Consider the following 25,051-nt stretch of genomic DNA (forward strand, 5'->3'; position numbering starts at 1 on the left):
TCCTCGTGCTCAGCAGCACAACGCCTTAGCCACTGAGCCACCACTGTGGGTCCTCGCTTTAAAGAGCTTTCGCTTTAAAAGTGCCTTTCTTTGTCCAGAATGGGCGCGCAGCTTGCTTCCCATTGCGGGAACAGCGCCAGATCGATGTAGCCGCGTCCTTATCCTTTCGCGTGCGAATGCGTGGTAACGTCAAATAAGCCTGATTTATTATTGACACACGCGGAAGTGACACAGGTAGATTAACGCCGGGGTATAGTATACCTGGCACACATTTCGGTGCCCCGCCTCAGCCCTACGCAAGGGCGCAGACTGCGCAAGCACGTATTAAACTCCCATCTCTAGCATAGCGACGAAGAACCTACAGGCGTGGAGGAAGCAACAGATGAGGCGAGCATATATCATCCGCGTTTTCCCGGGTGTTCTCCGACGCAACGCGGCGGCGTTTAAACAGGCGCGTTTTCTACCGAATTACGCAAGTCGGCCAGCATTCATTAGGCGGACGCGCTGTTTCCAACGCCTTCGCTCCCGCCGCTTGTGTCGGAGCCAACAGGGGGCAATTCTTTTGTCTTGCTCCTGCATGGTAATAACTCGCGTGCGTAATGGAGCTGCACACCTCCAGTGCGAAATAATGCCTCGTGTATAGACGACCACTCTTTATTTGCCCCATTATCTCTTAAAGGTGTTGAACAGTTACAATATAGGGACCGCACGTGGCTGCGAAAGCTGGGAAAGCGTCTGTGACGGCCCGGAAGAAGTGCAAATAAGACATGAGCATCCTAGACTTCCTGCAAATGCAAATTTTCGAACTAAGCAGGCACCGCACGAGAAGATTGTAGGTTGTCGAGACAAGTCAAGCCTCAAGACAAGCCACTGGCTAGCCATATCAACTTACCCTTTTAGGGGGTTAGTACGTGCATCTAAGTAATATTACGAGTACAATAATGCCGAGAATAACTGTGTTTTATACTTGCACTCTCGGTTGTGTCTATCGAAGAAGAAAGCCTTTTCGGTTCAGTTGCCCTCTAAGCAAGGAGTAGGTTTGAAAGCCCCTCATTTTTTTAACAAATACACCGGCTAGTCAGCGCATTTTGTGACAGGCCCAAATCACTCACTCACTCACTCACTCACTCACTCACTCACTCACTCACTCACTCACTCACTCACTCACTCACTCACTCACTCACTCACTCACTCACTCACTCACTCACTCACTCACTCACTCACTCACTCACTCACTCACTCACTCACTCACTCACTCACTCACTCACTCACTCACTCACTCACTCACTCATTAAATATTCACTACCGTAACTAATATTGAGTTCTGAGATCATTACATTTGGAAAAATAATTCATTATCAGTTACCTGTTCGTTTAACACATCAATCAAATGTAAGTCTTGTTGATTTGAAGTTTTCGCAGATTAAGTAGCGATTTAAGCGAACCTCGTCTGTGCCCTTATACAGTGAGCTACATACAAGCCTTCTCTTTTTTAAAGGCTGTAATCTCTTTCTGGCTACCGAAACTAGAAAATTTGATCTGTCTGTCTGTCAACAGGAGTTGTATATAGTCAAGACCGTTCCAAACTAAGAACGCTTCCTTGGCTCGTACATGCCCATATTATTCAGAGTGAAGAAAACATAAGGCATGTCTGGGGAAATCTCTATCTGCATGACCAAGAGTACAAGAGTTCTTTTAATTAAGAATACATGTTGGATTGCTTTATATATAAACGATAACGAAAGGAAAAAAAAAACGCGTTCAAACGCTGTAAAACGGAGCCTAGATAACAGCAAACACACAAACAAAATATTCGCCCCGAGCTGCTTCATTCACAACAGGAACAAAAGCTCCCAACAGATGGCGCGCGAGAAGTGCGAACGCGGGAAAATTGAACTGAATTGGACAAACCTGCATCGCGGTCATGTGAGTGGCGAGAAGGGCGAGGGTGAGCAGAGAAGGCGTTGCGGGGCATCGGCGGCAGAGGACCTTTTGACGACATTTGCAGCGAATTCAGGCAGATACGTGGCCATTTTTTCCTTGCCCCCTAGGCAAACAACAAGCAGCCTTCACGGCAGCGTCCCAAATTACCAGCACCCTATAATTACTTCATTTATCACTGAATCTGAAATGGAAGGCCAAGCTGCTACCTTCAGCTGAAACCTGTAGCTCTCATTAAAGCCTAATCGAGCTCCATGAGTGTCGTTAATAGCTCGGGAGCAGCCCTCCGCGAACCTGAGAGCCACTCACTCCTCTCGCTTTGTGCAAGCATGCGCGCGGACACAATACCGCGACGGCAGACGCGGGCGCTTTCTTTTGCTGGAGAGCGTCCAAAGACGTTGAGAGAGTGAAGGGACAACGGTAGCGTTAAATGAAGAGGCGGGCCGTCGGCCTGCTGTAGAAACGCGCCGCAGCGTGCTCTCGAATGGATGCAGCCGCCCGCGTCTTACCAGATGCTTTCTCGTACGACCACGGGCGGGCACTCCCGCTCTGGCGTAATGGTTTCTGGTCGGCGCAGCAGTCGCATCAATTTCAACGGCAGAGCTGTTCAAGCTTATAGTTCCGCCGTCGAGCGTAACCAAAAAAAAAAAAAAAAAAAATACCAAGCAAAAACACCAAGTGCTCGTGAGCGTGCGCCTCATGATGAGCGCCCGGAGTCGGCCAGCTCGATCTTCGAGAACACTCTGCCCAGCGTTCGTGGCGTGATATCTCACGTGCTGTTTTACTTGCTAGTTCATGCGCATGCGCGCCTGAGGTGGGCAGCACGGACGCCGAGTTCGCGCTACAGGCGCCGAGTTCGCGAAGCCGGTTGCCGCGGCTTCTAGCGCATTCCGACGCGGTCCACTTTGGGAAAGGTGCGACAGGCTGCGGACAAAACTATCCGGGCCTGCCAGTCATGGAGGACTTTCAGCGGGGAACTAGGAAATATGTGTGAGACGCAGCAGCCGGGTCTCCGACGAAGGGAGAGGGGCCGCCAGCTCCGCTCTTTCTTCAGCCTTGCACCACTAGCGCAAGCTGCGTCAATTTTTTTACTCGCGAGCGCGTATACACCGTATACCTTCCAAGTTTCGCGTCGCGGGAGCATGAAGCTTGCGCCCGTCGAGGGCGTGCGCCATCGGAAAATGATTGTCCTGGTGTCTCCAAACGTTGGCATGCGCCGGCGGCAGGGAAGGTTTGTTGTTACTTCAACAAATATTGCTGAGTCCAAGTACGCGGGCTCGATTCCCGGCCGCAGCGGCCGCTTTTTTGATAGAGGCGAAAAGCGAAAACGCCCGTGTGTACGAGATTTCGGCGGACGTTAAGGATTCCCACCCGGGCAAAATTAATCCGGAGCCCTCCACTACGGCGCGCCTCATCGCCTGTGTAGCGTCGGCGCGTTAAACCCCACAATCAATCAGCTACTTTAAGAAAGATACCTCGAGACCTGATGATCTCACGCCGGAGGAGTATGAAACGCGCGCTCGTCAATAACTTCGGCACAACGCCAAGGAAGAATGACACCAGCGGCGCTCCGCTGTCGTCATGTAGCTCCGCTTTCTTAAAGTGGGTTGAAATACCCGAGGAATAAGTAGGCAAACAATACCATAAGCAATCAGATAAGCAATGTCGACAGAAAGGAAATATGCTCATACAAAATACGGATTTACTTCACGAAATGACCCTCGACATCTTTTTCTTTCCTGTCATTGAAGTCACCCGGGGAGGCTTCTCGTTAACTTCACACACGTAAGAAGCATCCCTCTGCTTTCTGGCATGCGTCTTGGCTGAATGTTGCATAATAGATTATCCGGCCTGCGATTAAACACATTTGGAAAATTACCATCACTTCCCAAAGAAAGTTGATAGAAGCGCGAAAGCTAAAAGTAAAATGCGTCCTACCTTGGATGAAACTGCGCCTACTCGATCGTCAAACCTTCAGAGAGCCAAATCGCAAACGAAGAGCGAACCTCTACGATGGTGTATTTTCGCGCACTAGACGCATCTACGAGCGATCTCAATTTGTACCGATACGTGGTTTATGATATAAAGGTGTACGATTGTACTCCTCCTTCATGATTGTATAGAAGCGTTCCTTTTTAGCGATTTTCAAGTGACGGTTTTGACACAATGGAAGCCCGGTTTAACGCATGCGTCGTGTTTTCCAGAGATCTTGTCAGAGCTTTTCGGTCGACTAACCGGTCTATGGGGAAATTCAATGGTTTTTTGACAGGACGCCATCGGTCCCACCAAGAAACTACCTTCTTAAAAGCTGAAGAGGTGGCTAAGGCGTTGCGCTGCTGAGCACGAGGTCGCGGGTTCGATTCCCGGCCGCGGCGGCCGCTTTTCTGATGGAGGCGAAAAGCAAAAACACCCGTGTGTACGAGATTTCGGCGCACGTTACAGATCCCCAGGTGGTCAAAATTAATCCGGAGCCCTCCACTACGGCGCGCCTCATCGCCTGCGTTGCGTACGCGCATTAAACCCCACAATCAATCAAATAAAAGCTGAAGAGGAAAGAGACCTGCGTAGGTATGTATAGTTATCAACTCGGGGGCGAGGCTCGTGGTGAACGGAATGACTGGCTACCACATTGTCTCACTGATGTCGAATGTGGGCTAGGTTACACAGCCTGCTGCTGTTCGTGCATGTCGTGTTTTAACTTCACTTCGCTGTTTTCCGCTGTACTTTGCTTTACCTGTTTCCTTTTCCTGCTTTTGAATAGCCGTTACAAATCATGCTTGGGTGCGCAATCGAATTCAATAGGAATTAACTGCGGGCGTTTTTGACCACGATTCAACTACGGCTGATGATGCGCATTCTCCGACAAAGCGCTTATGCGTCTTTATGGATAACGATCTGATTTTATTTATTTGTTTGTTTGTTTGTTCACCATGAGGTTCGCTATCTTGGTTTCGGTCATTTATCTTTATCACATTTCCCGTCGATATGTCTCGTTCCAAATTTGATGCTTCTGCATGTGGACTGACTGACTGATTGGGGGGTGTCACCTGCCGGAGCTACACCTGGGCTGTGAGGCGCGCCGTAGTGGAGGAGGGCTCCGGATTAATTTTGACCGTCTGGGGAAATTTAACGCGCGCCCGAATCTCCGACACACGGGCGTTCCCGCTTTTCGCCTCCATCAGGACAGCGACCACCGCGTCCAAGACCGAAACCGCGTCTTTGGGCTTAGCAGCACAACGCGCTAGCCACTGAGCCGCTGCGGCGGGTGAGTGTACGTACTGAACGAGGAAACCCGTGTGTATGTCCGTCCGTAACGCTTTGTGTGTCGCAATTTCGCCGCGAACGAAAATGCCATCAATAAAAGACCGCAGGGAATGCACATTATCACATAAGACCGCCTATATTGCGCCCAACAAACGTCTTCTCAGCAATGCATTTTTCTATAGTCGTGAAGCCGACTTTACAGTATGTTGGTGTGCGTGCAGCGCTTCGTGGGGATACAGAGGGGTCTTATGGATGTATTTAATAAAAGGCGCTAGACCATCGCACTTTCATATTGATCAGACTTCTAGATAAAGTATCTTCCCAGCAATGCTTTAGGGTATAATAGGGAAGTTTACTTTACGGGGGTCTCGCTATATTTCAGGGCGGCTTTCGTTTTTATCCGACAAACCCCACTTGGGAGTTCCTGGAAATGTTTATAATCTGACCCCTTTTTTGGGAAGCGGTGGTGGAGGAGGTGGGGGGGGGGGGGGGTTGATCTTTTGCAGCCAGTATTAATTTTATGGAATTTTTAAACGACGATTTTGTATAGCTGCCAAATCGGGGAGATACAATGCGGCAAAGTCGTGGGTTTATTAAAATTTCCTGTTAGATTAATTAGTTAAAATCAGTTGATAGTTTAAATAAGTCGAGGTTGGGAGGAATAAGAGTTTGCCCGAACAAAACCATAGTTTAGTTCACCTTGTTACACCGTAACCCCGCATTTACGAACGTGAAGGTTTCTTGGAACGTTGAGCAAACTGTCGGCGGTTAAAAAAAATCCCGCACAATCTCCACTAACGTGAAAACTGGGGAGGGGCGAAACATGCAATGTATAAGTGTATTCTCGGCGCCTTAGAGTTTTTGCCCACGGATATGAAAACGTTTGGGGGTAGAGGTTTACGGCTGTGCTGTAAACGTATCTTGTCTTTCAAGCACGACGCGTTCTAGCGCGAGTGCGTAAACGAGGTCCCGGTGTTTCTTTTAGTACACGTTACGTTGTAGCACGAGACGTAAACGAGTTTCCCGGTGTTTTAGTACCGTTACTCCGTGAGACGACGATTACGACGACGACAGGACCGCCAACCGCTCCTGCCCCTAAGGTGCTTCGCCCCTAAAAGAAGTCGTCGATCGCCGAACCTAGCGCTCCAAAACTGTTCTAACTTTCTGCCATAACGGCGCGAGCCTGTTCTTGTGACAAGTCGCCAGCAGCCCGCCGGTCCAAGTCAGGCCGTGGCACGACCGTTGTTTCGGAGAGGGGGAGAGTGAGAGTGGCGCTGGTCAGGAGCAGCTGCTCCGGGTTGTCCGCTTCGACGGCCGCGGCTCCCTTTGCGAGGTGACGGGGGCCGTTTAACGCTTTCGCGTCCCCCTCCCCTCTCCTTTCGCTCACTCGCGCACGCAATCGTAGCGCTTTCGCTGTTCGTAGCCCCCCTCCGCACCGCAGGTCTCCCGTGAGAAGGGATGCCGCCCAGAAGAGCTCCGGTCTCTACACCGCCCGTCCTCTCCTGGTGCCGTGCGGGTCGAATCTGCGAACGCAGCTCAGCCCCGCACAGGAAGAACCACTACTAGGCAAAAAAAAAAAAAGTGCAAGGGCGAACAAAGCAAAGATATGCTCTCGTTTGGGCCGTGCGGATTTGTAAACACTATCCGGGAAGCTCAGAGACGCGTCAGACGCCCTTTCGGGTTTTATGATGTTATTCTCTATCCCCTCTCTCCCCCCTTCCCCTTCTCACCAGTACAATCAAGACGGGAATTTTTGCAGAGGGGGGGAGGAGGGGGAGCACCCTTCCATCCGGTCGAGAGAGCCCAGGTGCGTTGTCGTTGGCGCCAAGCTGCCTGACTTTGAATCAAACCCCGGCTCCCTCCCCTTTGCCATTCTTCCTCCTCCTCCTCGTATTCTTTCTGTCTCTCTTTTTATGTCGTGACGTGGGGGAGGGGAGAGGGTGTCTTCTACCGACGCCGCTAGTGAATGCCTGCTGCGCCACGCAATCAACGTCCGCCGGTCAACGTGATACGCATCAGGGGTTTATCCAAAATTTCTATTTTTTTTGGGGGGGGGGGGGAGTGTCCCTCCTTGTGTGTGTGTGTGGGGGGGGGAGGTGTTGGGGGCTGTTAAGGGGTGTGTATAAATCCCTGGGCAGGGTGTTCGTGGTTTTGGAATTTTCGGGGGGGGGGGGGGGGTCAAGATTCTTCTGGGGGGTGTTGGGGCTGGGGTGTGTAAATCTCTGGTGCGCTTGTGCAGGGAGGAGGATTTTGCCGTGCCCTTTGTTCTTATACGTGTACGGTAGCCAGGATGTGAAATGCTTAAAGCGGGTAAGCGGGAAGTAGTGAAGTAAGAAAGCCTACGCCTTGACTCGATGATAGCCCCAGCCTGAGCAGAGTAAACACGAGCAAGGCACTGAGCCTTGAACAATGGCGAGGTTTTCGTAATGGGAAAGCACGTGCAGCGGTCAGGTATGGCTTGCTGACCTTCGCCGCTGGACGCACGGTCACCTATACCGGTGCCTTAACTTCATCAAGGACATGGGGCTAAATGATATCATTTAGATTATGCCGTAATCTCTCAATGAATATACTATAAAAGAATACCGAAGCACAAGAAAAAGGTAAGAAAACAATCGCATTCCTGCTTTTTTTAGCTCATTTTGTTGTCGATATGATAGCTGCCTTCAAGACGCCCTTCAGGATGGACTAGACATAAGCGACAAAAGAAAGCGACAAAAACGACAAACCCCGTGCCTGTCCGCAGTATCCGCAACCTTGGTTACAGTGTACGAGAAGCTTCTAGTTCACCGTACCTTTGTTTCGCCCCACTCCTTCACGGCTCTCTCGGAGAAAAGACCACTTTATGCAAGGCTGTTGTTAATTCCTTTCCTCTTTTGCAACGGCTTCTTCTGGTGGAAATCGCAGCGCACGCGCGCGTGTCGTTTTGCAAACTGGTATTCCACGTGCGCGGCGAGGGAGAAAAGAGAAAATGCAAATGAGGTGGGTTCGCCGAACAGTAGCGATCGCCCCGTCACGTAGTACCTAACGGAGGTCATTAACCCTTTATCCCCTCATGCAAAGGTCCCTCTTTTCTTGAGCAATGCAATTATGTCTGTTAACCAACCAGTTCACAGCTCTTGCATCACACGCGTCCTGCACACCTAGATCATTTGAGAGAGAGAAAGCTCTTTTCTGAAACGCCTAATTAAACATCCAGCAGGCAGGACACCAAGAACGATATAATTATAATTGTGCTGTTTAACTACCGCTGCTTTTTAGGGGCGAAGTCCTTTAGGGGCTCGGGCTGTGGGCGTCTCATGTCGTCGTCGTAACCGTCGTCTCGTCACGGTACTGAAACACCGGGACACTTGTTCACGCCTCGCGTTAGAACGTAAGACCGGGTTCAGACGGTTGCCGCAACTGTGGTAATAACTTTAAAGAATGGAGTCATTTCACGTCTCAGCGAACCGAACTGCGTGACGCGCCGTCTTTTTACGTCCATAGACCACGATATTGATTTTGCGTCGCTAGTCTGAACTTAGCCTAACGCGTACTAAAAAAAAAAAAAAACACCGGGACACTAGTTTACGCCTCGCGCTAGAACACTTCGCGCTTCAAAGACACGAGATTTTTGCAGCATAGCTGTATACCTCTACTCCCCAACTGTTTCCTCTCCGTTGCCAAAGCCGCCAAGGCGCCAAGAATACACTTATACACTGCATGCTTCGCCCCTCCCTATGTTTCACGTTAGTGGAGATGGCCCGGGATGTTTTTTTCCTGAAGTATAGGTCGGGTTAGTGCTCCAAACTCGTCCGCAACTCAGCTGTTGAAAGCGACATCAAGGCGAGCGCAGAGTGAATCGCTGATTTTAGGCAGCGATGTGGTGGTCATAAAATGCTAACCGAATTTTAGCGGTAATTTAAATGCGCGAGCTGACTTGAAGGGTCCACGGGCGTGTCGCGACTGCACAATATTCGATCACCAATCGAGTTTAGGTTACTTCTTTTCATCAGCCTTTCGTCGCGCCCTCCGTGGTCCCTCCCGTTCGTCGTCTGTCCGAGCATACGGCCACCCTCGGCATGCCGCCCGCTCCGGTGTGCATTTTATGACACTTACGCGACCAACGCGGCGTGGACCTCCCCATAGCTTCACTCGTCCTAAGCTGTACAAACTACGTTTGCGCTCTCTCTGTCTGTCTGTCTCTGTTTCCCTCTCCCTCCCTCCCTCCCTCCCTCTCCATAGTATGTTGTGTAAAGTTGACTCGTTCGCACAGCCGAATCGCCCAGCTGTCGCGCTTGTCACTAGTAGCAGTAAGTTAAGTGAAGAGCAAACGCTATGTCTCGTGCACGGTTCCATAACGCTTTATGCCCAGGTTACCAGTATTGCACGAGACACCATCCAGTGCGCCAATATGCAAGGAAAAATATGTGTTTGTGGGTTTTGTTTGAACGGCGGTTGTATTTCAGTGCGTGTCTACGTGGTATCACGATAGATATGCCGGTGAAATACATCCTGACTTCATTCGCAGTTGTATTTTTTGTCCTGTCTTGCAATGCGCTTGCCAAATTTTGCTGTGCTCGAGAAGGATAATTTTCTATCTTCTATTTATGTTTGTTCACGGCATCGCGTGTTGCCTGCGCTCGTAATTAGACCCATCGTATTGAGGCCAGAGAGCACACGAGTAGCACCGAAAAGCGCTTGTTGTCGATTTGCGACAGCCGTGAGTTTCTTGTTTAAAGAACGTAAGGAACTTCGTGGCAACAACCACCTAGCCTCGTGTGAACAACGTAAATGCTGGGAGGTTGCGACTGGCCGCGTGGTTGCGGCAATAGTGGTTGCCGTAGCAACCACCCAAAATAAAAGAGTGAAGGAGCCGGCCATCTTGTTTGTTGTATCATTATACACTGGCAGCGTTTCAACATAAGGCATCTATGCCCGTGGTCACACAAGTCGCAAGGCGGGCGACAATCCTCGGCAAAAGTGTGTGCTAGTATAGTAAAGCCGGCTTTACTGGTTCGGCAATACGGATCCTTGGTATACCATGGCCGAATGCATGATGTTTTTGTCCCACGTATCGCAAATTTGTCTTTGCGTTTACATGGCAGCTTCAATACAACGACGTGAAAAAAACAAAACAAAAAAAAAAACAACGTAGATACGTTCAAAATTTTGTATATTGGATGACTCTGCTGCGAGGAAAAGACCACCGAGGAAGTCATAAGTGCGTCTACGGTGTCTTTTTGTCGTAGTTGGTGTTTTCACGACTTCAACACCACTTGTATTGAAAAGGTCTTTTTTAACTAATGCATGGTTACGTAAAGGAGGATTACAAGCCATTTTCGGCATTACTAAACAATGAGCGTCTCTGCCTTCAGTGTTGTCACAGTGTTGCAACTGAACACGAGGTAGAATGCGTCGCGGGGAAAATTAACGCGCGAAAGCCCGCTCTTTCCCGCGCATTGTCTGAGGCCGCCGAGGGGCGTTGAGGGGGCCGACGCCACTGACCGAGTGGCGGGTGGGAAGGCCGGCCGGCGCTGCCCGACCTTGGTAGTGGACGTGCCCTTCGAAGCACGCATTGCTCGCCTGGCAGCTGTCCCCGCTGACCGCCCCTCGCCGTAATCGAGGCACCCACACCTCCCCGGGGACAAGGCCTCGCAGCAGTACTCTGCCTGCTTTCATCGTTCCCCTTTTGTCCGTTCGTTGATTACATCGCATTGGTGGCGTTTCTTGATTTCTGCACGATGAAGGGTACCACGTATGGTAGACGAAATTTTTGGCTCTGAAGCCGCCGAGGCCTCCTAGGGCGATAGGGGTCGCGGGACTCACCACGTGGCTCCAAGGGACGCCGCAGTGAACGAGTGCTTTGATTTTAGATGGTAAGACATTTCCATGTGGAATAAACAACGCAACCAGTCTGTAACGCCTGATGTGTCGCCCTTTCGCCGCACACCAAAATTAAGTAAAATTCCCTAGGGCCATTGATTGATTGATTGATATTAGACTCCTTATATTACCCCTGAAAAAAGTATTTTTCCGTAGCTCGTTTCTGTATAATAAAGTAAGCCGTCTTTAAACTCGGTGTACAGCGTTTTGTAGCGGTACATGGGGTATTATTGCGGAATTTAATAAATGTCCCTTGGGCCGTCATACTTTGACATCAGACTACTTACATACATTGCTGCTGAAAAATGTTTTCCAAGCAGCGCACGTGTGTGTCGCAGTGAAGCCGATTTTAAAGAGTCTCTGTGTATACCACAGCAGCATACGCATTTATTCGACTATTCCTATTTTGGGAGTTATTGTGTTTTTGTTTTTACGGAATGGCTGCATTAGCGGCTCGTTTTCAGTGTCTCGTTTACAAATATACACCCACGTGCGCGTGTGCGGCGATTGTTTCTTGAGTTTGTTGTAGTTTTCTTTACATATCGCATCATTTGCTATTATGTCGGGGAAGTCCCACCTGGGGGCCGCAGCGGTCAAATTAACCAAATGCAATTCTGCTACAGTCGTGTTTCGACAACATTCACAGCAAAGCCCGAGTAGTTTTCACTCCGTCCAAGTTGCTTTTGACAAGGAGTGTGACCGACGAAGCTACGCAGAAGAAAGAAAGATCAAAAGCTGCGCGGACTGCAAAAGAAAAAAAAAAACAAAATGACCTCTACCGAAAAGGCAGCCGTAGGGCTAGAAAAGGGAAGCTACATAGAGCTTTCTTTGGAAACTTTGGAGTTGAGCGAAAATTCGTCATGCTCTGGTGTTCGAATCTTCGACTGCCGCCGATCTAGGTTAGCCGCTTTTCCGACAGATATTAGGCGTTAGGCGAATAGTTTAGGGGAAGTTGATCCCCAACTTCAAGTTGTCGATTAATTCGCGCAGGCGTTATGAGCGGATAGCCCCCTGGTTAAGCCAGTTGGTTGAGCGACTCCTTAGACAATAGGTGTGCTCGTCTACCAACCCCGGGCGAATCCTTCTCCAACTGCGAAGTTTTTTGTGGAAACTTGCGTAGCTTTTGTCGCTTTGTTTCGAAGCACTGCGGACGTCTCTTGAGATGATGCCTTTCCTTTTCGTTTACGCTCTACTGCACTCAACTTCGCGCGTCTTATTCTCCGCTTGACCGCCTGCCCTCAAGTCCCGCCCTGCGATGCCTTCGTGAGCGACCACTGCAACGCCCCCAGCCAGCGTCGTGACTGATGTGTTCCCGCACGCGGAACGGGCAGTGAAACCTAATAGACGACGGAGAACACACTCTCATTTTCACCGGTCACTATTGGGGGGGTGGGGGGTGGGGGGGGGGGAGTGAAAGGAGGGGGGATGTTATTGTCTTCTAGGCAACCGTGTCGAAAGTAGTAATTGGACCGTCGCTGTCGCCACGTGTGACCGGTCTCCTCCTCGCGTGCGAGACCCGGCCATCGAACCCTCGTCTCGCCTTTCGACCACTGGCCGTCTGGGCCAAGAATTAGCGCTCAGGCCCGTCACGCTTGGCCGCGGCCCGACGGTCTGCTGGGTCGAGGCGGATCGCACCGGAAACACTGGTGGCGCTGCTTGTAGTTCAGGCGCGGTTAGTCTATCCCCGCATGGCGTGCCGGCATTTGCTCCGCTCGAGGTTGTTTGGGGGTGTGACCCTCTAGACTGTCACAACTGGCCCAAGATGCCTCAGTTCACAATGCTCCTGCATAGAATGAGCGCCCCCTTAATAGAAGGCAACGGTAACAGGATCGTCACAGTAGACGCATTAAGTCAATACACTGATGCCTGTTATAATTCATGGCAACCTGGAGTTAAAAGTTATTACAACGCGTTGTAAACTTCGTTATAGAAGCATCCATTCCTTATAACTTACGTCGAACAAATTCTGTCTCCACCACGTTCGTTACGAATGTAACGTACCGCATCTTGATTTAAAGGAGCCTTAAAACGGGGATGACTGAAGGCTTTTCTTCTTTCTTTAGGTATGGGGAGCAATGTGAAAGCTGTGGTATATAGCCGCTGTCGCCAGCCCGCAATGATGTCTTTCGTTTGGCTCGACGCAGCAGATAATTCATCGAGATTTTTTTTTCGATCTCCGCTTTGCTTTTGTTGCGCTGTTCGTTAAAGCAGCAACTAAGTACATACTGCATTGCTGTACCTAAAGGAAAGTCCGCCAAATATCAGCTATATAGCCCCCGTTACGTGGAAATGTTGGGCAACAGAGAATTCCTGGACAATGGAAGAGCGTGTTGAAAGGGAGAGCAATCCTTTGGGCTTATTACGAAGTATTCGGCTGTTCGTTAGACCTTGGCTCGGATGCATCCTGTCCTCATAACCTAATGACTGACCATGCTACCGAAGTGTATTTTAAAACATTTGAAATGCTGAAAAAAAGAAGTAGTGTTTCGGGGCCTCTTTAGCGCGATTACCTCTTTCTCTCTCCTACGTTTTACCTACGGTCGATATTTCCAATCCCTTTCGTGACGGAAAGTGAAATTTCCTAGCAATGACACCCAAATGTCCCTATTTCCAGCTATTCACCCTAGCAGATCTCCAACACCTAACTCGGTGCTGTCCAAATGCACGCGATGTAAAAACTCCCCCCCCCCCTCCATTTCCATTACCCCTGTCGACCCATACTCTCTCGACAACCAATTCCAATTTCATGTCCCCTGCCCCCTGCCCCCTCCCCCTTCCTCGTCTGAAGAAACAAAGAAAAAAAAAATGTGGAGAACGAGACCTGCTCCAGCTAGGCTATGGCAGGTTTAAAGCCAATATAGAATAAACAAATAGGGCGAAAAGCCAACCAAACATTTTTGAGTTTGGTTGGCTTTTAGCACGCGATATAAAAACTCCCCCCCCCCCTCCATTCCCAATTCCCAACACCCCTGTCGTCCCATACTCTCTCGACAACCACATTCTACTCGCTATATTTGAACTTGACTAACATTGGTATCACACGTGCAACGTAACTCGCTACGCTATTCGAAGCACTTCGAGCCGTTCACTTCATCTGTGAATTGTCGAAGGCCTACAATGAACAACTCTCGAGACCGATAGCTCAGTCCCCAACAATATGAACTCAACCTCCGCCCCCTCTCTCATCTTCCCCGCATGGTCCAGAGTACCACTGTTTGTGAATAAAGGTGTTATAACGACGACAAATTTTGCTCGAAAGACGTTACATTTATTCAGAACTCTATAAACGTTTCTGTCAAGTTACATATACACGCGCGTAACAGCAGTCGTTCTTTTTTACTATTCTGGAGCTTTCCCCTCTATGTGCGCGCCTGCGTGCGCAGTGGGGCTTTCGTGATAGAGGGCCATTAACAGCCTTTGGATGTACCCAACCTTCCGAGCGTGCCGTGCCAAGTGCGTTCACCCTTTCAGTACCCCGAATCACTGGGCTCGCACGCAACAGTTTATACAACTCAGGATGTGTGTTGTGTGTGCGTGGTGAAGCAATATTCGGAGCTAATTCGCAGGCTTGCAAAATGATAATGGCCAATGCGGGTGCGAGCGCGGACAACTCTAGTTCGAAGGGCTTGCGTGTGGGCCAGACTGATTGCTTTTCCGTCTAGTTGCTGTGTCTCCCGACGCAGACATCTCAGGATTTCGGCCCTGTGCGGTCACGTGACGCACTGGGCGCGATGCAGAGGGAAAGGGGACTCGCAGAGCCCGTAGTGCGTTGCCCGTACCAACAGTAAACTGGAGATGGAACAGCGAGCTAAATGGCTCTGCCATTGTTTGCTACATTCCAACAGTGAGCAGTGGGAGGGCTGAATGTTTATCTTTTCGCTGAGGTTTGAACCTTCATATCTTACCGAATGAAGAAGGAAAATGTTACAAGAAACGGGTGCCTGTAGAGATCTTCGGGCGCCCTTCCAGCAGAAAGATGGGCAAAAGGTCTTCACAGCTGCGCATTTTGTAGTGGAGAGGCATTCGCGTACGTACAAAGTGAGCCCTAAGGGAAATGGGTGGAAGGTAGCGACAAGTAACGCAATCAAGTAAAAAAAATCGTTAGTGATCTGTGGTCCTGGCAGCATGTCTTGACGCACACCTCCAGAATCTTGCAGGAGGGAGGTGGCCATACGCAACATTTTCCAGTAATGTTCTGGTACCGACGACATTTCTCCCGTGTTTTCTCAGTCATATCCTGTGAAATTAAGACACAAATAAAATATTTGTGATGTGTTTTTTACTTGCCTCTAAATGACTTGATTTTGGCCATAACGGTTGAGATAGCTGAAACCGCATATAGACAGCGGAGGTGTGATGCAAGGAAAAGGGGTTCTGGTCACTTAATGTAAACATTCCTACGGCTTCCCTGCTCCTGCCTCCGGAACAAGAACACATTCGTATCCGGCTTGGTATACAAACGAACGCACACGACGGACGTCTCTAGGGCCTTCAGATGGCAACAGTGTACGTCTACTGCCGTCGCAAGGCCCGAGACTACGCAACAAACTGCCGCAGATTTCATGACGCTATGTGCTGATATGCAGCAATCGAGAGGGCACAACCTTTCTTCTCGGGGAAAGAAAAACAAGGTTGAAGTACACACCGCGCATCCGTCGCGCACAATTTGCCGGAAAGTGCGCTTCAATTCAGCGCTCTTGTGCCGCTTCTTAAGTGCTCTTATTATTTGTGGGAGGGGGGAATGTACGCGATTCGGACCGGAGGCTTTCAACAGACGCGGGCCTTGTGCAGCAGCAGACAGCCGTCTTCGTGGCGGTCACCAGCTCGCAGCTCTTCTCATCGTTAGGGTGTCAAGGGCACGCAGCTGATACGGAACGCTTGTCAGCAGCGCCGGTATCTCCTCCAGTCTCGTCTCCGGAATGTAAAGTGCACTCATCCCGCTGTCGTTTTAGCGCTTACCCGCACAGGTAAAGTGAGGCAGCAGAGTTCTCACTCACACCCCGAACTAAGCGATTGCGTTTGTTTGAGTCGCGAAAGGCTTGCGCTCGAGATTGAGGATACTGCTGTGACATTTGGCCATCGTAAAACGGCGCTCTTGCTGCTGACTGGGTCGGCTCTTAACTGTAGAGGAGTGACGTTTACACAGAGGTATTAAAACTGAAAGTTTGCAATCGAAATTTAAGCTTTTTAAGAATCGTTTCCACTTAGTATTGCTTACTTGTGTGTGGGAGTGCATGCCCTTATATGATGGTCATGCATGACTTGCTGAAGCAGTGCTGCTTGCCGGTCCAGTTGGTTCATGCTGAATGCTGAAAAAAAAGTGAGAAAAAAGTTGTCGACGCAAACACGATGGGGAAAAGAGTGTCTGCGTGTGTTTCGTCTCTTCTCCCTTTCGTGTTTGCGTGTCTATTTTTTTCGCTGGTTTTCTCCCAAGCTATCGTGCCTGTCTTCTTTTTTAGCTCTTGGTAACCGTTCTTTCATATTCTCCTATTTGGCTCATCATTTCATTTGTGTATGGCTTAAGGGCCACTGCAGATGGTGTTTTTCGCGATATCTCAAAATGGCCTTATCAGCTAAGAAAATAGCGCTGGATATATGGTGCGCTTCCCTTCTTGAAGCCTATAACCATAGTCCCCAAACAAAAAGATTTCCGCAGACCTATTTGATCTTCCTACACAGGTGCTGCGTTATGTCATATTCTACACCAGACGATAACTATTCGAGCTTTGCTAACACTTTCGCACTGAACGCAATTTATACGCAGCGTTTCACACCAAGCCTGCCTTCTCGGCTACGCGAGTCGGCCTGCAGTTTTTGAATCGCAGGAGAGGTTACTGTTTTGCCTTCGTTCTGCTTCATTCGGACATGGTTCTCACTCCGGAACCCTAATTCGCAGGAGCGGCTTTCCCTGCAAGCGTAGCTGTTCGCCGGGCCGCGATTTCGCTCGCATTTGGGTTCACTGCGTGCAGCCAGCGTTTTGCGCGTACGTGTTAGGCCGACATTTCCCTCTCTCGTGACCCCTCGATCCTTTGTAGTTCGTCTCTGGGATGAAGCAGGGAATATAATGGGATCCGCGCTGGGGCGTTGCCGGCGGGGTGGGGTACTATGGGAACGCGTGGGAAAGTTCTCCACCGGGAGTGGAGCGGAGGCAGGTGGTGACGTCACCTCCCCGCTTCTTTTGAGCTCTCGGAAACGAAACAAAGGTCTTTATTCTTTTTTGTTTTGTCTCGAAGTGTGATGTATGTCTGGCATTACACTGAAATCTGTGCGTACGTTACAACCTACCGTCATCGCCGTAATCATGGCCATTATTCTTTGTCTCCTCCCAGTGCGGCCGTGATCCCTTTGAGGATGAGATGCAGTGAGAGGACGTCCTCCTCTGCCGGTGGGGACAATGAGGGGGTAGTGAGGAGGAGAGTTTTTAATAAGAACGGGACTCGCTCATTTTGGAGCGAGGCGCCACACGCACACAAGTAAAAACGCAAAATCTTGCCGAAGATTCTCTGACAAAAAAATCTGCGCCCTGTGTGTCTAGTCGTCTTCTCTTGTGTCCCCGTTTTATGCGCAGTTTTCTATTTTCGTAATGTACGAACCAGCCGAAGTTTGAATTCTGATTAGGTTCTTCGACAAGTACTCATAGATTTGCATCCACCACTGAAACCCTCCAGATTCACATTTTCGCTTCCGCCCGTTCTTATTAAAGCCTATGCCCGGTTTGTTTTGAACGCCTTTCGATGTAGTGGTACGGATACTTAACAAAGAAAATGCGGAAGGCGTGTTTAAAGTAATGCGCCTCCGGATGGTAGTGTCAACGGTAGACTGCAGAGCAAAGGTGCAATAACAGTCGGTCAAGTGAAAGCGCGTTGAATCGCGCGGAATCTTAGTCGCAAATGCAGCGTATACATGATATATTTTCTTGCGTGGCAGTTTTGGATTTGAGGCCTAAAATTACCCAGCTTTGCAGCGTCGCTATGAGGGAGTGAGGGAGTAAATTAACTGTTTAGAGGAGCTTTAGGCGTCGATGATTGGGCGCCCGGCCGATAGGGCCCGGGCCTCCTCTAGTCCGGGAAGCCCTGGTCCGCGCTGGCTGCCGTGGCCCTCTCCACGAGGCTACGCTGGACTGAGAGGTCGGGGCTGTCCAGCTGGGCCGACCACTGCTCGTACGTTGGGTGAGGATTTGGGGTGAGGTTTTTTGACACTCCCATACCATGTGGTACAGGGTGCCAGGTATAGGGGACAGAAATTACACGTAGAGTAGTAGAGGGTGTGGTACATGGCATGAAGTAGAGTGGCGTGAGGATAGGAATTTGTTTGAAGTCGGCTAAAGGTAGTCCCCTCGGCTCTGGATAAATGGGGATGTGGTGGCGGGAACTGTCGTCCTTCGTGGCGGTGATGGGCCAGGATGTCAGTGTATGAAGTAGGAGTAGCGGGCTTGGGAGAGCGATGGTGCTGCGTGTCTTCGCCTTCTTGAGAAACGGCCCTGTAGGTATGAATGCGAGCAACGGCGTGTGCCGTCTCATTTCCCTCGAAGGACTCCTGTCCGGGGGTCCAGATAATGTGTATTTCCGGGAGCTGGCGCACATTCTGCAGAATTTTGAGGGCCGCGGGTGTTATGCGACCTAGCAGGAAGTTGCGGCTAGAGCGATGGCAAGTTCTTCTGCTGCCTCAATAGATGTCGTGCGAACTTTTTTCTATTTTATTTTTGTGTGTGTGTGTGTGTGTGAGGGGGGGGGGGTTGTAGCATCAAAGCGTGAGATTTTTTTTTTACAAGGGGCGTTATAACGAATAGCTCTGGGATAATTTTGAGAACCAAAGAGGGACTAAACAGTCTATTCCTGTGGAGGGGTGGGCATTGTGGAAACAGTGAGAAAGAATTATCTTTACGTTGAACCAACCGATAAAATTGCCCTCGAAGGTTTCTCAAAAGGCGTTATTTTTTTTTTTACCGAGTCGTGTAAAAGCCGTCAAGATGTTTTGGGTATACCTCTGTTTCGTATGGTCTACTATTACAGTTATGTATCGTTAATATGGAGCCCGTTAATATGGACACCCCGCAATATCGACGAAATGTTCAGCGACCGGTCTTGCGCCATGAAATTCTGTCCCGTTAATATAGAAACCCGCATTCCGGACTATGGACGGCTATTTTGGGGACGAAACAAGTTAATACAGGCATTTTTGTCTCGTTATTATGGACACGGGCCCACCAAGCAAAAATATAAAAAATGACTGTTGACCCCCAGAGGCCTCAGCGCGCACCAGTAACTCACAGTTGGCCGAAGCAAACAATGCCAAAGCATGCATTTATCTCGGGACGCTCTTCCTTCCAGCACCAGCGAATTAGATAGGGAACATTCGGGAGCAGTGAACAACGCTATAGGGTAGTTGCGACAGGGTGACACGTGCCCCTTTCCCATCAAACAGGATTGCCGGTGCGGCATACGCCGGAAAGAGCAAGTCCTGAGTCTCAGGACAAGAGGACGATAATAGTTCGTGCCAATATCTGATGATGTGCCAATATCCGAAAAGGCTTCTCTGGTTCGTTCGGTGGAGGCAATGGCTTATGTGAAGCGTAAACGGACTGAGCTTTCCGCTCACCTGAAAAATGAAATATGCCACTTTAAAAGTCAGACGCCTTCAGTATGTGCTCCTCAATGTTTGTGCTTTTGACCTTGATTCGTTATTACGGACAACTCACATTATGGACGACTTTTCTTGGGAACGGAGGCGTTCATATTAACGAGACATGGCTGTATAACTTTGCTTAAACGTTGGTGGTAAACTGCACTGACAAAACGCGACGAAGTTGAACAAGAGTTAACGTGCTAAGAATTTTTGAGTACAAACTTAATAAATTTGGACGAGGCAGTGTATGCATGTTCACGCGGCCAACACTTGAAGCAACGGTTGCGGGGTTTTCCTTCAGCTTCATGGGAAAAAAACCATGGCGAGAGTTTTGTCGCCGGTCAAAGTATCGTACGCTAGGAAATATGGTGAGTGCAACCAGTTGGTACTGTTGCGCAACTAGAGCGATGAGTCCCCTTCTCTAAAACTGCCAGCTCCCAAGGATGTCGGCACAACCGTTCGTCATCCATCGTGGCGGCGCATGGAACTTTCCGCTGGCGACTTCTGCAGCGGAGGGCTCATACAAATAAACAAACAACAACAACAACAAAACGGGGGCGGTTGTTTATTTCCCGCGGCGATATCTGCGGAGATATACTTCCCCGCGTTCTTGGAGAGAGAAAATTTGGCACGATATTCATATGCTCGAAAGAAGTCCTCGCTATCACTTACTCGCCGTATGACCTTTTTTCGCTGTTGTTTTTTAGCGAAAGGTCGCTATTACTTTCACGCGCGTGTATATTTTTCTATTCCTTTCTGTCTGTACTTGTGGGTGCGCGGACCTTTATGTACTCGGGCTGTTTGGCTTATGTAGGCAGGATGCCCGTACTTCTGCGCTATGTGTTTTTTTTTTCTTTTTTTTTTCTTTTTTTTTGTCCGGAGCGATCGAGTAACTGGCGTCACCACAATACATCAACGTCTCATTTAAAGGGACCCTGCAACACCTCCGATGAACGCTTTCACTCTTTCCTTCGCGTCTGGAAGCATTGCGAAAGCTGTAGTTATCGCCAGCGCGAAGCGGCACTGCGTGATTTGCTCTTCGCAGCAGATCCGCCTCCCGTTTCTGATTTGATTTTGTGGCTTTCTTTTTACAGTGGCTTCGAACGTGTTCGTTGCTGCAACAGAAGGAAAGCCGGCCAATAGCCGCTACACCGCTGTAACGACGTAATTCCAGCGGTTGAAGAACGCCAAGACCCCGAAAGAGAGAAAAATCTTTTGAGCAAGTTTCTAAGTTATATGATGGGTATATATGGAGAAGTACTTGTTGGCTGAGCTAATTTGCGGCGCCCAAATAATCTGAGTGCTGGATGCAGGAGCGTAGCCAGTGGAGAGGGGGGGGGGGGAGGTGGGGGTCGTTTTGTGGCGCATCCCCCCCCCCCCCCGTCCTTTCGGCCTTTCTTCCGCCCATGCCTAAATTTTTACACACTTCACATGTAAATTTAAATGTGAAAACGAGAACAAGATATGGTTTGGGCAAAGACTATCTTTTTAAAAAATCCAGGGCCATCTCCACTAACGTGAAACCTGGGGAGGGGCGCAGCATGCCGTGTATTAGTGTATTCTTGGCTCATTGGCGTTTTTGCCAATGGGGGTGAAACTGTTGGGGGGTACAGGTATACAGCTTTGCTGTAAAAACCTCGTCTCTTTGAAGCACGAAGCTCTCTAGCGCGAGGCGTAAATGAGTGTCCCGGTGTTTTTTTAGCACGCGTTACGGTCCAGCGCGAGGATTAGAGTTTCCTGGTGATTTAGTACCGTGACTACATGAGACGAACGGCGATTACGACGACGACGACGACGACGACAGGAGACTCCAACAGACCCAACTCCCTAGGGGCTTCTCCCCCCCAAAATTTCACCGGCGTGGTATAACACCCACCGAAAAAATATTTCTGGCTACGCCACCGGCTGGATGTGTTGGTTGACTATGTACTGCAAGCATTTAAGATTTCAAAAAAAGTTGAGAAAAGCGTTGCAGGGCCCCTTAATGCGATCTGCTACAAAAATGGAGAGAGAGAGAGAAAAACACTTTATTGGTGAGACACCGGGTTCAGGTTTGTCAGCTGCTAAGCCAAGTGTGCAGACTGGTACTTACGCGTGCTGGGAAGGGGGATTTCCCGACACGAGGAAGAGGAGATAGAAAATGAGCCGCTCTTCCGCAGGGATTTCCCCAGGTCTAGAAAAGTGGCATATCCCTTCTCAGAAGAGAACTCTTCATTTCGCCTACCTAGAAGACAAGTCGTTGTACTCGATGGTCTATCGCTGTCGGGACACTACAGAGTGGGGATTCAGCACGTCTATTTACGGGCGTACCTTCTGGTATAGTTGCCCCCGTTAGCGCGTCCTGAAGAACCTGCGGTGTTCTTCGAAAAAAATTCATAAACTCGAGCTGGGTTGCCACTCAGGAAACGCAAAGCGCCTGATTCACTCGCGCGAGTTGGTGTGGCTAACATATATCTAGACGGGTGTACCGAAGGTTGGTACATTTTATCAGCAAACGTTTAGTTGGTGTTGTGTGTTTCTTGCTTAGTCCCGTCTTCTGCGCTGTTTTTTGCTGCTAGCATACCTTACTCCAAGCGGGGCGTAATTGTTTCCCGTATCCTAAGCACTCTTATCGCGAAATCTTTGTAAGAACTGGGTAATTGTTTTATGGTGGTCGCGGAGACGACGGGCAACATTCGGCACCGGCTTCGAAGCAGCAAGCAATGGTCACACAACTGACAGCGACGCAAAAAGAAACGTGGGTACTGTACATTCCTACGAGAAGCAAAATATAGCCGAGACACCTTTGACTTTTATGTGAAAAGCAAAGTGGCAGGTTTAAGTCCTATATGACTTACCGGCGTTTGTGTGGCCGTAGGCCCAGACGGGGGAGAGACATGCGTCTTAGGAGAGAGGGAGAATAAACGTCTTTAATTTCGAGCTCAATGGGGCAAGTTGAGTTGTGTGAGGGGCACACTGTTTGAGCAACTGCCTGCAGTCGTACGGTAACCTTGTCCAGTAGCGAGGAAAAACCTACAAAAAAAAAAAAGAGGAAAAATCAAAGCAAAGAATTTCTTCAAATAAAAATAAAGAGCTTCGGGATGATGCCCCACTTTTACGATTGTTCTGCTCTCTCTCTCTCTCTCTCTCTCTCTCTCTCTCTCTCTCTCTCTCTCTCTCTCTCTCTCTCTCTCTCTCTCTCTCTCTCTCTCTCTCTCTCTCTCTCTCTCTCTCTCTCTCTCTGCGTAGCGAAATTGCAAAATGGCAAATTGTTCCGCTGAGAGCATGCATTCGAGCCGCGTGTGGTTGTTATTCAGCTTGCGACGCAAAATATTCGTTGGTAGGATTGTTGGATGATGATGTTAGAGCGACCTCGTTTGTATCCCCCATCCACCTACACCCCCCTCCACAATATTTTTCCTTGCGGGGAGGGGGGGGGGGGGCGGGGGGGCTCTTCATTGCGTACCCCAGTGCCAATAACTGAGCAGAGATATCCGCTACAAAATAGGTCGAACTCTTGCGTTGCTCCGCGTTCCGAGCTGGAGTTGTGCGACCATTGAGATGCGGAGGTTCGTTTCACCTGCGTCCAATGACCCGCCCGTATATCACGCCGCAGCGCAGCTGTCCACAAAAAGAGGTTACACGCATTGCCACCAGGCAGTGTCCTGCTTTCTGTCCTAACTTTATTTTTTTGTACGGAGGGGAGAGGTGAAAATGAGAAGAGTGAAAACGCCCGATCCGAGCTTACGTATGAAAGAGTGGAATGTTTTGCTCCGAACGGTACGAGTTGAACGGTACGAGTTGGTAAGCGGAACGCACGTCGCAAGCTGCTCCGCCGACGCCTCGAATGGCGTCGTTGCTCGACATTCGTTCCATGCGGCGCCATTTATTGATGCGTTCGTCCTCGTTGGCGCTTCCTTGTAGGTTTTTTTCCTACCGCTTTACGAATTAACGACGGCTTTCTACATTCTGATTTTTTTTTTTTTTGCAGTCTGCTTCGGCTGACGTGATCGTGATGGAACCGTGTGGAATCTGTCAATCTAAACATAAAATTGTAATTGTAATAAATAGAAGCAAAATAAACGTAACTGTTAATCAGAGCAGGATATTAAGGTCTGTTTAATCTGACCGAAAAGTCGCATGAACAGACGTGCGAATAATGGAGGTCGGCAATTCGCGCATAGACAGACTGACCGATGGACGGACGAACAGACGAACGAACGGATACATAGAAACTTTTTAGTCGTGGAATAGCTGTGTTATTAAGGGATTGCATTTTGAATTGGGTAATCCTTAATTATTCAACAAATGCAGCAACATGCGTTTCGGATGCTTCAAACAATCTCCTACCCCCACCCTGCAAAACTCGACGTCATTTCGCCCACGCGGTACTCCTATATATCTTCTGACACCTCAGGTATGCGCTCCGCCACAAAGTTTGGAAGAGCCAATCCAACGCGAACATCGAAGCAATTCCCAATCCTTCGTACGAGCAACGGGAGAAGGTACTGACCATGTCCCCATGCGGTCATTTGCAGCGTCGCCTGGTCAAGCACGTGGGCGAGGCGTGTCCTGGAATAGGGACACCATCAAATCGGCTTTCTTAATTACGAGAGCGTATTCTCTCTCTCTCTCTCTCTCTCTCTCTCTCTCTCTCTCTCTCTCTCTCTCTCTCTCTCTCTCTCTCTCTCTCTCTTTCTCTCTCTCTCTCTCTCTCTCTCCTTATGGACCTTTTCACATTTTCGGCAGTAGTGGTGCTCCCTTTCACGATCCCCTTCCAGGATTCATTCAACAAGGTCGGGAAAGTGGAATCAAAAGGAACAGGAGTGAGGCATTTCTTCCCTGAAAGTTTCCTCCATAATGAAGGGAATTTCCCCGGGATGTTCCTGCAGGAACATTTCAACATGAACATTCGTACACCCTGTCGGAATACATTTATTTTTCCCCACATACCACACTGCTGTACGCAAGTTTTGTCCTTAACTATAGGTGCATTCCAACATGTAATTCTTGAATGCGCTCACAACAGCCCTGCCCCCGTTCTCCACCCGTTCCTTTCCTGAGCTCTGGGAGACACTGTTGACCAGCAGACCAGACCCTTGTGGTGACCCGAGGGAGTACGGCTGGTGGATTCGAGACTAGGGTTCCAGTCCCACTATCGTGCTAATTCAAATGTTTTCTCTCCCTCCCCAGCTAGGTTTCGCTAACAACGATCTGTGGTGATCCCAGCGGTGCGCGTCAAAACCACGGCTCGTATTGACGCGTACGACTGCCGACATTTTTTTTTTTTTTGCCTCCGCTGAGCCGTGTGCGTTGTGGCATGCAACAACGCAGCTGCTGTTTATCGGTGTGCCGGCCTATCTGTGTTTCGCGCAGA

The 25,051-nt window shown here is 49.5% G+C and overlaps 1 protein-coding gene and 1 long non-coding RNA gene across 10 annotated transcripts in view; one reads left to right on the forward strand and one right to left on the reverse strand.

Moving 5' to 3' along the window:
• Positions 1–2,246, reverse strand: part of LOC144159462 (uncharacterized) — a 35,477-nt gene extending 33,231 nt beyond the window's left edge. For both annotated transcript variants that reach the window (XR_013320304.1, XR_013320307.1), the window contains exon 1: positions 1,912–2,246. This is a non-coding gene — a long non-coding RNA (uncharacterized LOC144159462). The remainder of the gene's footprint in view (positions 1–1,911) is intronic.
• Axo (axotactin) overlaps positions 1–25,051 on the forward strand; it is a 138,935-nt gene that overhangs the window by 21,853 nt on the left and 92,031 nt on the right. The gene's annotated exons all lie outside the window — the stretch shown is intronic.

The sequence above is a fragment of the Haemaphysalis longicornis genome, unplaced genomic scaffold (genome assembly GCF_048455015.1).
Source record: "Haemaphysalis longicornis isolate Haplotype H1 unplaced genomic scaffold, Haemaphysalis longicornis Haplotype H1 scaffold_10, whole genome shotgun sequence".
Classification (NCBI taxonomy): domain Eukaryota; kingdom Metazoa; phylum Arthropoda; class Arachnida; order Ixodida; family Ixodidae; genus Haemaphysalis; species Haemaphysalis longicornis.